The sequence below is a fragment of the Poecilia latipinna genome, unplaced genomic scaffold, assembly GCF_001443285.1.
Source record: "Poecilia latipinna isolate Pla-1442-1.1 unplaced genomic scaffold, P_latipinna-1.0 Scaffold202, whole genome shotgun sequence".
NCBI classification, from domain to species: Eukaryota; Metazoa; Chordata; class Actinopteri; order Cyprinodontiformes; family Poeciliidae; genus Poecilia; species Poecilia latipinna.
In genome coordinates, this window is record NW_015112818.1 from 423,772 (window position 1) to 437,170 (window position 13,399).

General features: G+C 37.5%; 1 protein-coding gene across 1 annotated transcript in view; it reads right to left on the minus strand.

The window, feature by feature from the left end:
- The window catches only part of plxna2 (plexin A2), an 87,316-nt gene extending 85,531 nt beyond the window's left edge, over nucleotides 1–1,785 (minus strand). The window contains exon 1 of the mRNA XM_015031294.1: nucleotides 1,387–1,785. The gene's annotated coding sequence lies outside the window, so the exon portion shown is untranslated. The remainder of the gene's footprint in view (nucleotides 1–1,386) is intronic.
- Between the last annotated feature and the right edge of the window lie 11,614 nt (nucleotides 1,786–13,399).

Genomic DNA, 13,399 nt, shown 5'->3' on the forward strand with positions numbered 1-13,399 from the left:
TGAAACAGTAAGTATTAAATACTTCACATCTAACCTGTGCCTATTTTGAAGCCTAAAGAAATTAACTCAGCAGTAACTCGGCTTTCTAGAAATGATAATATTTCCTTGTGAATACATCCTTTACTGTTTTTCTTGAAAATATTACTTTCCATATTATATTACTTTTGGTATATAATATGGAATATAATATTATTTCTTGTTTTTCTTCCCACAAAAAGGGGGTTTTTACATCAGCATGTTTAATCCTGAGGTTATTACTACCGCAGCAAAAGGCTCTGATATTTACTTCACAGTGAACAAAATAATTCATGACTTTTATTATTTGGTAAAAGTGGGGCTTTGTTGATCTGCTAACTACTACATCACAGGCCTAACCAAGGTTTAATTTACTGTTATCAATGCAACAGAGAGAGAAAATGAATGTGAAGATTCGTTTAAATCCTAAAATTAGCAGGCAACTGATAAAATGCTGAAGCACATGACAGGCGAGAGCATGCCAAGAGAGAAGCCAATTTTTATTTTTTTTTTTCCTCTGTCTTTCTCTCTCTCCACAAGAGGCTTTACTCACTCTGGAGGGGCCAGGAGAATAAAAGCTAGTCCAACTGGCTGGCCAGATAAGCCAGACCAGAAAGAGCACACAGACAGAAGAGAGGGGTTCATCTGCTTTGCATGAGGGGTGAGAGTCAAAAAAAAAAAAAAAAAGATGGGAATCCAACTGCCTCCCCTCCTCACCCTGTCTCTTCCACCAAACACACACAGGGACAGTCACATACGGGGGCTTGAACAAAGATGCACTTGGTCAACAGCATTGTCGAGGCTGGCACAGCTCACAGCTCTGTGCTCTTTAGGACTCAGCCTTCATCATCCCGGCTCCTGCCCCGGCTTATCAGCATCCCAGTGGCTTGCACTCTGCCCTGCCTGCCAAGGCTGCAGGAGGAGGAGATAGGGCAGCAGTAGTGGAGGGCTGACTGACTGACTCTGTATCTCCAAGCTTAATACTTCACTCTATTTTTTCTCTCTCCTGATGACCACTGATCTGATGCGCTGCCCGGAATAATCCACACGCTTAGAGAAAAAAATCCTCACAAGCAGGCTGCTGCAGTCTTTGTCTAATACAGCTGAAGGAAATCTATCCCCTGATGGTGTCATTATTTTTCCATCTGACCTGATGAAGAGTTGACCTGCCTCTTGTCAGTGAATGTGATGGAAAACATTCACATTCTTCTAAGAGCATCACCTGCGTCTCGTCACAGGTGGTCAGCAGAAATGTTTTTTAACAACAAGTGCACAGCCTCGTTGCAAGGCTCAAACGGTGCGTAAAGTCATGCAACTTTCGGCTTCTGCACAATGATGGGTGGGAAAAAAAGCAAAAGGTTGAGTACTCACCTTGAAACAGCAGGAGACTCATTCATGAGTGGGGCAGAGTCGGTGATTCCTCTTGGGTTTGAGCGCAGCGTCCGGCCACCACCTGTCCGTCAGTGGATCAGATATGAGCAGATGAATGAATTTATTCTAAGTGCTGACGCGCCGCGCAGCTTGGAAAGTCATCAGGACAACAGTGAGCATCTCCCGGTGATCCGCTGAGAAGGAAGCGGCATCGAATGACCCTCTCGTCTCGCTCAGGGACTGATCATTTTCTCTAACAGGCTGCCACGGTTTCTCTACGCTCTCCCTCCCTCCCCCTGTCTGTCTGTCTGCCTGTCTGTTTGACTGAGAGTGGCTGTGAGCTTCACAGTGAGGATGCCGGTGATACATGAAGTCACCCATCAGTTCACTTGCACCTCACGTACGGTGTGCGGTTTTTTTTTTTTTTTTTCATTTAGACCCAACCTCCATCGCGTCATCCAGTGGCCCAACACCAACGCTGTCCTATGGGCTACTACTTGATTTCATTACCTACGTAATGAAATAGCACAAACAAACTTATTATTCATTGTGTTATTTAAAATAATATTTTTATATAAATATAGCAAAACATTTAATACATTTGGAAGCCTAAAAAGTTTTTATAAGACCCACTCGGTCTCAGATTAAATATGATCAGGCTTATCCATGGGGACATGCCAAAGGATTACAGTATTGATATTAGGCAGACACATCTTCTCTGAAACAAAATAAAATTACTTAGTAGCTCCATCCTTACTGCAACCAGTTGTTAAGATACCAGAAAGACACGGAAAATATATTTTAATTCTGTATATATCAACAGATATCCCTATATACCCAGCGTTTTATTTTAAAACAGAAGACAAGATGCATGTACACTGCAGTTTGGACAAATGACTTTTAAATACCGCCATCTGTAGGAAGCCTAACGTAACTGCAACTCTTCGGCGCTTGAATCATCTTAGCTGTGAATGAAAAGCTTCTTTGGGGACGGATCTCGGGTAATTGAGGGGTAATTATTATTATAAGAGACCAGAGTCAATGCCTCAGAGAGAGATGGATATTTTAAGAAATTATTTTGAAAAAAGAAAAGACAAATTTTAACAGAAAAGGTAAACAATGGTAGGATATTCTGAAGGACTTGAACAATAGCAGAATTCTGGATCAGCTGAAGCTTTCTGATTGACTTTTTAGGCAGACCTGTGAAGACAGTGTTGTGGTAATAAATTTGAATAAAGATAAAAATATGGATGAGTTTCTTAATATCTTCTTGGGATATTAATTCTTGAATACTGGAAATGTTCTCAAATGACAGAAGGCTAACTTTGTAATTGTCTTTATGTGTCTCCGAAGATTCAAATCTGGGTTCATCACTATGTCCAAATTGAGACACGCTATGAGGGCCGTTGCATGATGCATGGATGTCTCTGCTTTTAATGAAAAAGTATTCAGCATGCCTCACAAGCACATACTCATTAAACTCACCACTTCCACAGAACTGCTTACCTAGCTAAAAAGCTCAGCAGGCAGGTCTTAAATGTGTATGTGTGCTGGAAGGAGGGAAGCAGGGCCCATTGCCCAGTTATCCCTCCTCTTTTCATTTTCTGTTTGGTGGGCAGGAGATGAGTCAGAGATTTCAGACGGGCTACCTGTTTGGGGTCCATGCTTCCCCACGGCTCAACAGATGGGAGCCACCCCTTACTGGGACTGGGTCAGGCGCAGGAGCTCTTGACCCGCTGTAATTTCCAGTCACTCACAAGCATATTACAGTTTGAAAGCAGGAAAGCCTGCAGACATACAAACAAACCCAAATGTTGAGATATATTCTCAGGGGAGATTATGCACATGAATGGTGCAGGCAGCATGTCCACAGATGCATCCATGGCATGCACTCCACAGCTCTAAAAGAGACATTTATTTAGTACATGTTTTGATCAGTAGTCAGTTTTGAGAGAGAGAATTGAATAAAATAGTTTAATGTGTTTAGTCTAATTCAGGTTACATCAGCATATTTATCCAGACATAAATCCTATGTTGTCGCGGTCCAACCTTAATGTGTAAGTTATTGTAAAAACCATTACCAGCAGGGTGCTTATATGAAAGCAACGCAGTAGCTGTGAGGATTTTTAGTGCTAGGCTTTCGACAGTGAGCATGTAACTGATTTGCCAGGAATTGTTATCTGCACCCCACAGGTCTAATTTCAGGGCGGTTGCAGTTTTGAATTAGTTTTCAAGATGCTGTGCAAACTCCTGTAATCGTTCCTTTAAGAGTGCCACTTGTATGGTCATAACTCTGGAGTGAATTCACGGATAACAAAAGCCACAGGTTAGCCACTCACGGGAAAAACACTCCAAGGAGGCCTGCCGCACATGGTGGGAACACAATCTCTTAGAACAACCTTATTATGTTGTTGTAATTGGAAAGCGCTTGTTGAATCTTAATTTCCAATGAAATTACAGCAAACATATTTTTGATCCTGGTTAAATGGAAGCTAGAAGCTCAAAATAAACTCACTGAAATTACTCCTTTTATTTTAATTTTTTTGTTTGTTTGTCTTTGTTCTTGTTTATTTTAAGATTATTATTGCAACGCATGATGGGTCATATTTACTTCCTTATTTGAGTACATGATTCATATTATCCTGAGAGATAAATGCAAAATAGTCAGTGGAATGTAGTTAAGATAGTTACATAAAAACACATGGCATCCCAATGATTGCAAACTAGGTCGTAGCTGGAATGCCTCATTTCTCTTCACACAACATAAAGTTAGATGATAAATTATTGCTAAGAAGGCCATCTTTTTATCTTCCTGACTAAATTAAATAATTTTCTTAGGGTTCAGGTTTTTAACTTTAGGTAATGCATAACCTCCAAAAATAATAACTCTGACCCATTCTAGGCCCTCCATATTGGAACCATCCAGTTCCTCCAGAGTGAGTGAAGCCATCCTATAGATTTACTATGTTTTACTCTAAGTGCAGCATTCTCAGCCATATTAGGTTTAATTTCCACCCTATAAGAAACAGACAAAAAACATTTCCAGAATTCTAAAATAAATTGTATGCAGTACATATATTTTTTTTTTATGTCTAGTTAATTTGAAGTCTCTTTCTTGGCTTCCACTCACGGGGTCCGATTAGATTTATTTTGCCATGCAAGGCGTTGTTGAAAGTGCCCTTCTATCGAATTAGGACAATCAAAATCAGCTGCACTGTAGCTTTTGGAATAATACATTGGCATTTTCTTTCTCACATTTTGTTTCTCACTTTTATAGTGTAGTTGAAGAAACTTTTATTGATGGAACAAGCTAAAGTATTACTTGTCAAACTAATGAAACATTGTTAAAAAAAAATGTTTACAAATAAAAACCAGAAAATGTTGTGGTTTAACTTAGTCCACTATACTCTAATAAATCCAGTGCAATTAGTTGACTCCACTTTCAAATCTACTTCAATATATCTATAAATATATACATATATGTACCTATATATGTCACCAATAAAGATTAATTAAATGGCTGATGATATCAACAGGTTGTGGAAACGCACAATAACAATTAATTTGAATCAGGTGTATTGGAACAGTGATGAATGTAAAAGTTGTAAAACAGGAACTGTGAAGGTCAGACTTGAGTTACTGGTTTAAACCATACTAGTTTGTGGGCTAAAATTTTCCAGTCTAAGATCAGATATAAATCCATTGAAGAATGTGAAGTAATACTAACAGAAACTCTACGTCCTTTCTGTCTGAGTTTCACCTGTTTTAATCAAGAATTTCTGTCTCTTGACTGGCAAATTTGGTAGACAATACCCCAAAAGACGTGCAACTACTACTCAAGGCAATAAATAGAGTGCACTTTACAATTTTCAGGCTTTTAATTGTACAAAAAGAAAAGGAAAACCATTATAATTTATGTACCTCTTTGCTTCAGACTTTTACATAAAATCCCAGTGATAAAAGGTTTTCATAATGTGAATAAATTGAAAAAGATGTGTAAATACTTATAATAGATACTGTTGATGATGATTTAATCCCCTTTGTGTGAACCCAGAAAATACCATCAGTAGGATGTGATCCAAAATTTAAGTAACAGGCCAGTGATATCTGTGCCTAATGTGATTTAGTAAAGAATCCATTTTAAGTTGGATATTTGTTAACTCTTTTATGAGCAGACTTTTTGCTGAGACATAAATTACTTCTTCTGATATGGGAAATGAAACAGTTTAACACATACGGTAGGTACCATTTTAACACCAAAGATTCCCTAAGTACCATAAGATGAAAAACTAGCATAGAGTAGATGGTCATCTGAAATCTCTCTGGTCTTGTGTCAGAACAGACTTGTTCTGGATTATAATGATCCTGTTTCTTGGATTCAGATTCTGTCCATCTGCTGAGATTTGGCCAAACTTTTGTCTGTCCTCAGAGAGCCGGCAGAACTACTGATCAGCCACCATTTAAAAAAAGAAAGAAAAACCAAGGAAAGACTGACTCCCTACGAGCACAGTATAATGACATCAAAGTTGCTTTATTTTTTTGCTTTTCATCCTTCCTTTTCTCTATATATTTTACCATCTGATTATTTTACTTTGTCAGTTGACTGTGGCACAGTTTTATCAATATAAAATCAATAGAAGGAAACCACCATGTGGCAGACATGAGACACGAGAAATAATAGCTTTACAGTTTTCCCTTCATGTTCCAGAAAAGGGGATTTAAGCTGTCCTGAGGAGATTCACATGGTGGAAACACTCCACTACTCCAGTGCAGCTGTAAAACAGTCTCCAAATTTAATTATAAAACTAACAGTAAACCTTCACTCAACACTCAGTAAAACTGCAGCCTTTGCACACATGAAAATGAGACATGAAAGTCTAAAGAAACCCCAGCACCTGGAGGTAATCATAGCCACAGCTTCATCAGCATTTGCAATTAGTTACTTTGGTAACAGCGGTGGTCATTCGCACAGCCCCAGCGTGTCGACATACATGATATTCGGTTCGGCCATTGTTCTGATGTGTTCATTATGATTGTTACGCTGTTGCTCCAGGCCTTTCTCACAGACAGGACCCAAGTGGAGCAGCCAGCGAGATGCAATCTACTTCATGAAAATTACCATAACAACACAAAGCTCTGGAAGCAAGTAAAGAGAGGCGCAGGCAAACTGAGCAGCAATAAACGACGACCACAGGTCCAATCAAACTGTCATAACACTGAGAATAATAACAACCAAAAGCCATTAAAACCATTCACTCTGAAGCATTAACACCTCAGTGTATAAAGAATAGGACTGAAAGGACCCTCATATTTCTCTCTGTTTTGCCTAAACAGGCACATTTTACACATCTCACTTCCATCATCTCCAGATTTTAATAACACATTCATCTACGGGAAGCTGCTACTGGAAAACAATTATTTATTCACTTTCACTTGATTGTGAGTAGTTTCTTCTGAACATTTTAATTTCTGTTGAATCCTCCATATGAACATTCATTGGCAGATGTTTCAATTCAACAACAGCCAGACTGGGTGTAATTTTTAGGTGAGAATTAGACGAGGTTGTTTTTAGCCAACCGCGTAGCTGGGAAACATAAATGAACTTCTGTTGTTTTGAAATTTGATTTTGGTAATTTAAGATTCAACATAAATATGGTAGCACTGAGAATTTAAGTTGTGAATACTGTACAGTTTTCTGCTTAATTGTAGCTTAAATGTTAAAAAAAGAACGCTAACATATCAGTGAAATGCTGACACTCCATTACGGTCGAATTTAGATGTCTGCATAAAAACACCTTTTCTTTTATACTGTGTTGTCAATTGGCTGATTCCTCCTTACATCACAGTTTTTTGGGTCCCCTCAATTGCATACACCTTTTATACAACATATTTTCTATAGGACTGAGATGATTTTGTGGTGGACATCTGCAAAACATTTAAGCCACTTAAAGACAATCATCTGATGACATGCTTAGGGTCATTGTTAATTTGGAAGACCAATTTCTGCAAACACTTTAACTTCCTGGCTGTCTTGAGATGATGCTTCAGTTCGCATATTGAAGCATCTGCATAAGGTTCTTTTCTCACGATGCCATCTTCTTGTGAAATGCGCTAAAACATGATACGGCCAGCATGAAGTTTAAAGATGGGAATCTTACAAGCTTTCACTTTTTCTTGCTCTTCCATCCTAGTTTCATCATTCTACGGGACTCACCTCCAAAACTTTAGGACTTTATCCCTGAGTGAATGTGCGATCTGTGTGTGTATGGATTTCTGTTGTTTTTGGAGTAATGGGTTCTGCCTCACTGAGTGGCCTTTCAGCCCATGTTGGTACTCTTCCAACTTCAGCCGCCTTTTTCCAAAGCCTTTACTTTTAGTTGTGAGTTTGGAGCAAAGCACATTCATGTGGACAAATAACTTGTTTTCTTCCTGTGAAATAGGTGTTTGGAAATGTCCTTTGGGTTTATATTTGCCTGCTATTATTTGTTTGAACAGATTAAAACATCACCTCCAGGCATCTGGAAATTGTTCCTGAGGAAAAACCAGACCTGCAGAGGTTCACAATTCAACATTCAACATCTTAGTTTATTTCTTTTAATTCCCCAATGATACCACACAAGGTAGCAGTGTTTACATGAAGTAGAAATGTCTCCAGAGGTCACCATAGAGCAACTTGCCCTTCTTCCCAATTAACAAAATTAAACTAAATTAATATGAATTAGTTTTTGTGCTGGTTTGTGTAGCTAAAATCATTGCTGCACAGTTGACTGATTTTGTAAATGTGGTGGCGACTGGTTGACATTCGATTACCTCTGGAAATATTTATTAATATCTTTAAAATGAGAACATATTTTTGCAGTACAAACCAGAACAAACATTTAACACCAATTGTTAAAAGAAATAGCACGTAAACTTGATTTGAAGGTAAGTAATTCTCTGAAAATGTGTCTGCCACTTTTCTGATTTAAATTGTTGTGGTAACTTGAATTGATTTTGTCTTATTTAAGGTCAGACAGTGACAAAAAGCAAGGTTCCTCATCTTTTGAAGCCCTGGGACGTAACTCAGTGCAAGATGTTGCGTCTTAGCTGCTACCTAAGGAAGCTGCAGCTGTCTTGGTTGTGAAATGTGCAGTGTGATGGAACCAGGTAAACTGTCAAGATAACTGTCAGACAGTGTGATTACAAAAAACAACAGAAGATTAAATCAGCAACAGCTAAAGAAAACCCATGATGGTTTTTATAGATGTCAAGTCAAACACATACAAGAGTTTCAAGTTTAACACCCTAATAAAAAATATAACTATCAGCTTGTTTATAGTGTGAATGTGCTGGCTTACAAATTATAAATAGGCACTGGTACAGCCTCGGCATGTTTGGGATTACTGCAAAGTCTTGTCACAGACTAGTCGCAAAAACACATTTTGTTACATCCAAAAGGGAAATGCAATTACCCAATTTACTGCAGCGAGTTTTTAACATGCAGCTTTACTGAAGGTTTTTATTGGTTGAGCCAAAGCCGGTGCTTATAAATAATGATAGATTAGCATTGTAACTTTTATATCATGTAACTATTGTTGGTATATTTTTATTGGTATATTGTTGGTTATTGCTTGGTAGTATAAGCAAACCAGCCATAACTGTTAACAATTTATTTCTTCAAGAAATGTTATCATTCAACAAAGCTACACCTACAGCGACACAGTGTGATGTGTAGATACATCAACAGTGCAGCTTTTGATGCTTGGGTCACTAAGCCAGGATCAGTAAATCAACTAGTTTAATGTTGCATTGTGTAAAGAAAATATTTTGTGGCAAACTCTCTTAATAGAATGAGCCAAGTAAACATTTCTTGTTTTGGATTTTATCAAACGCAGTGTCAGTGTTTTTAGCTCATTGAACTAATGTTAATTTAATCACTGGAGGCGTGTAAAATCTGCTGGGGACAGTTGCTGTTTTTCATAGCTACTGACAATAAATGGGTTTAATTTTTCTCTATATATGCATGTGTTGTAAAAGAACAGATATAACATGAGATTATAATGAATTTTGAGCGCAAACGTGTGTTCGTCACATTTCTCATGACTCGTGAGTGTAGAATGTGTAAAAAGACAACCGCTAATTTTAAGAGAATATGGAATCGCTGTAAAATAGGTCTATACTTTACATTGGAAGAAAGCCAAGAAACCCTTTTCTCACTTAGCTGTGAATCTGTGAGCAGTAATGTGGTGTGAGGCTGTGAAACAGATGGCAGAATAACAACATATTGAAGGAGTAGACGCTCCCAAAACAGTTTGTGAACTTCTCTCCTTCGTTTTGCAGTGAATAAAACAAAAAAGAGAACTGCACATGTCTGGACTGAGATGTCTGATGTTGTTCCTGGGATCTGTTGTAGCCACTGCTCCAGTTTGGGGGTGACTGCCCCGAGGGCCCCGATGACCACAGGCACCACTGTGGTCTTCACCTTCCAGGCCTTCTCCAGTTCCTCTCTGAGGCCCTGGTACTTCTCCAGTTTCTCATGCTCCTTTTTCCTGATGTTGTGGTCACTTGGTATTGCTACATCCACCACAACGGCTTACAACTATCCTATCCTCTATCCTTGCTGATAAAACACAAAGCATGATACTGCCACCACCATAGTTCACACTGGGCATGGTTTGTCCAGTGATTCAGTTTTCTGTCATGTATAGCAGTTTATAGCACATAAATTTTAACTGGACTTCTCAAATCAGTGTACATCCTTCCCCATTTTATTTCTCAATATGGATATTTGAACAACACAGTTGCTACCTCTGAGGCTAATTGTTTCCTGTTTCAGAAGCAATAAATGTATATATAAGCAATTATTAATTAATCTTTTCTTCTCTGTTGGGAATGTATGCTTTCATCTCTTGTTTTAAAGGTCTTTATTAGTCATATGAAAACTGCCTTTGGTGCTCCTCTCCTCTGTGATTTTTTTATTCATTGTTCATAAAATCAAAGTTTGTACGTTGTCACATCTCTCCACACAATTATCGAGAAATTACATTTCTCCAGATGATAGTGATTTTTTCTCTTTAAAGAGATTTTGAATTTATACTCCTTATAAATGGACTAGACGTGTTTTGTCGTTTACCTGGAGTGAATGCAGTAAAATGTCGGCCACTTTCATGGAGAGCACACCGAAACATGCCATTGTTGAATTTAAAGTAAAAGAGTACCGATTGCAGTACTCTAACATGAAACATGCAAAGCACTTTAGGCAAAACATCTCTTCAGCTGGCTCAAGGAAAGAAAGTGTGATTAATTAAGGAATATCAAATTTGCATTTATATAGTTTTTTTGTTAAATGTCATTTGTTTAGTAAAAAACGGCAATTATACCCGAATAACTAATTGTGCCTGTTAGTGTTTGCCTTATCAAGCACTGCTTTCTAATTATCTTCAATGGGAGGAGCTGTTCAACAATAAATTTCAGACGTGTTTTACAGACATAGTTGTTCATCAAGGAATGATAGGATGAAGTTCTTATCCTGCTGTAAGAAGGTGTAAGAAAACATACTTTTTACTTTATTCTAAACATCAACACTGTGCTGTCCTGCTAAAGAGTACTTTGGCAATTGGATGTGGAAGGCCAACCATGAAATCATCACTGTGTTTTTAAGTTCAGGTTGCCTGGTTAAACAATTTGCTTAACCACCTTCCACTGAAATTTTGTCTGCAGGTCACTTGATGCTAATTTCTACCAGTTTTGCACAAGTGCAGTACAAATAAAAAAATACATGAAATCATTGTGTTAATTTAGTTACGAGAAAACTAAAAGTGTGTGTCAGATTCTGACTGTTTTATTCCACTGAGTTATTGGATCAAAATACATTTTAAAACCATACACTACAACCAGACCTAATTCACAAGTTCCACAACAGAAAGAAATCGGGTCCAAAGTTCCTTCAGTCATAAAACAGAAATTGCCTAAATTAACTAAATTAAGAGTAAGGTTCCCTTTTTCTCAGCTATAATAGAGTGAAAATTAAGTTCTCTGATCCGTTTGTAGCAGCTCTGTTTATCACTTGCTTATTGCTGTCATTATCCCACTGCAGGAGGAGGCGGACAGTTAGAGTCAGTTGTGTGTGAACATGATATGAAATCATGCGGTTCGACCAATCAGTCATGCATTTTTATCAGCTGGCATTTGCTGACATTTTGTGGTTTCTGTTTTTTTCACATTGTTATACCAAAGAGTTGTAATCTAACAGTGTTGTAAAACTCTGAGGTGTTTTACAACACCTCATAGATATACTATTTAAAACTTTTTTTGAAGCCAGAAGCTGTGTTGTCTGATTCATAAATTATATATGTGTGTTTAGAACTTAACTTTGATAAGATATTTAATAAAAATAAAAAAACATTTAAAGACATGCTTATTAAAAACTAACCCTAGCCCTAATTTCACAGAGCTTTAAAAAATCTAACTGTTTAAAATCAAACTTTGATTATTTATTTGGGTATTGTCATGATTAATTAGAACATTTATGGAAAAGTTTGTTTGTGAATAGCTGAACTAAGACCTTCATCACAGCCAGAAGGTCAAGCACAGGATCACGTTTGTATGAAACATTTGTGGTTTCATTGATATCCTTTCTTACAAAATAAACATGATTATTATATAGAGCTACTGTTCAGAAAACATTTTATTATAATTGTCAGGTATTTGAGTGTCAGGTATTTGCTTGGCATGTCAACAATAAGTAAACTGTGATTTGAATTTTATTTTGGACTGAAATTTTAACTTCTGCAAATCGTCTCAACCCTAAAAGTGACTCCATCTTTTCTTTTCTTAATTTGTATTCAGCAACGGTTTGGTAAAATCAATGTGCACTTTAATAAGGAAATGTTGCACATCAATGAAAGCAGTTCGGTCATGGGTAAATATATAGACAGAAAAGCAATGAACCTCACTGAGGCCAGATACCAACCCTATCAGCAAAAAGACAACATTAAGGTGACATCAGTACATTTATCCTCCTGTCCCCTGATAGATCTGATATGTGTGACATACACCAAAAAAGATAAAAATGGAAGACACTCTACACAGAGAAGGTTTGTGCAACATTTATTGTAATTTACTCTTCACAAAAAAATATTTTATCTTCTAGTGAGGAAATTAAAGTTTATGAAACAGAACTGAATACATAGTGTATCATTTTCCCTTTTATGGCTTCATCAGTCAAATACATTTCCCTGTGTGCTTGGCTTGACAGTAAACGTAACCTGCTGGGAAGTCTACCTGCTCCTGGAGGTCATTCTCTCTGCGAACAGGTGGAGAAAATGTGATCAGCACACTCAGCAACTCCCACATGCTGCAGAGTAGGATGCACTCTTCATGCCAAATCACTCTGGTAACCTGCCCACTTCACACATTAGAGACTTGTGCATCTATATGTTCTTCAGAAAAAATGTAAAGCAGGGCAAAAATCAATTTTTCATTTCTTAGGGATTTGAGAGAGCCAATTTTGTTATCAACAAGGCAAGTTAAAAGCATTAGGAATGTGTTATAAGCCATCACTCAGGACACAGTGCATCTCATTTTAAAAGCACTTCCAGATTTAGGGCAAGAGCATTTTAAAAGAGGGCATTAAAAGTCTTGAATATGTTTGACCTTCTTACTGGAACTTATTTGCATCTGGCTTATTGGATGAAAATACTTGTCTGCATAAAAATAATTGTGTTTTCCTTGTAGGCAGAATAAAAATGCCATACAAATATTCTGTAGAAATGACTTGAGCATATCCTGTGGCTGCAAATTGGTGTGGTTAAATATAAATTTGGATTCATAAATAAAGCAGAGTGAATCAGCGCTGTCAAAAGGATGAAAACAAGTTGAGGAAAAATGTGTGTTGTAGCCATTTAACCAAAACCGCAGCAAGGATTCAGAGTTGCCTCTCTACAGATATTCCAGGGGTCACTTGTAGAAAGCTCAGCACAAACATTAGAGATTATTTTGGTTTAATTTGCAGAATATGAAATGAGCCACTGAC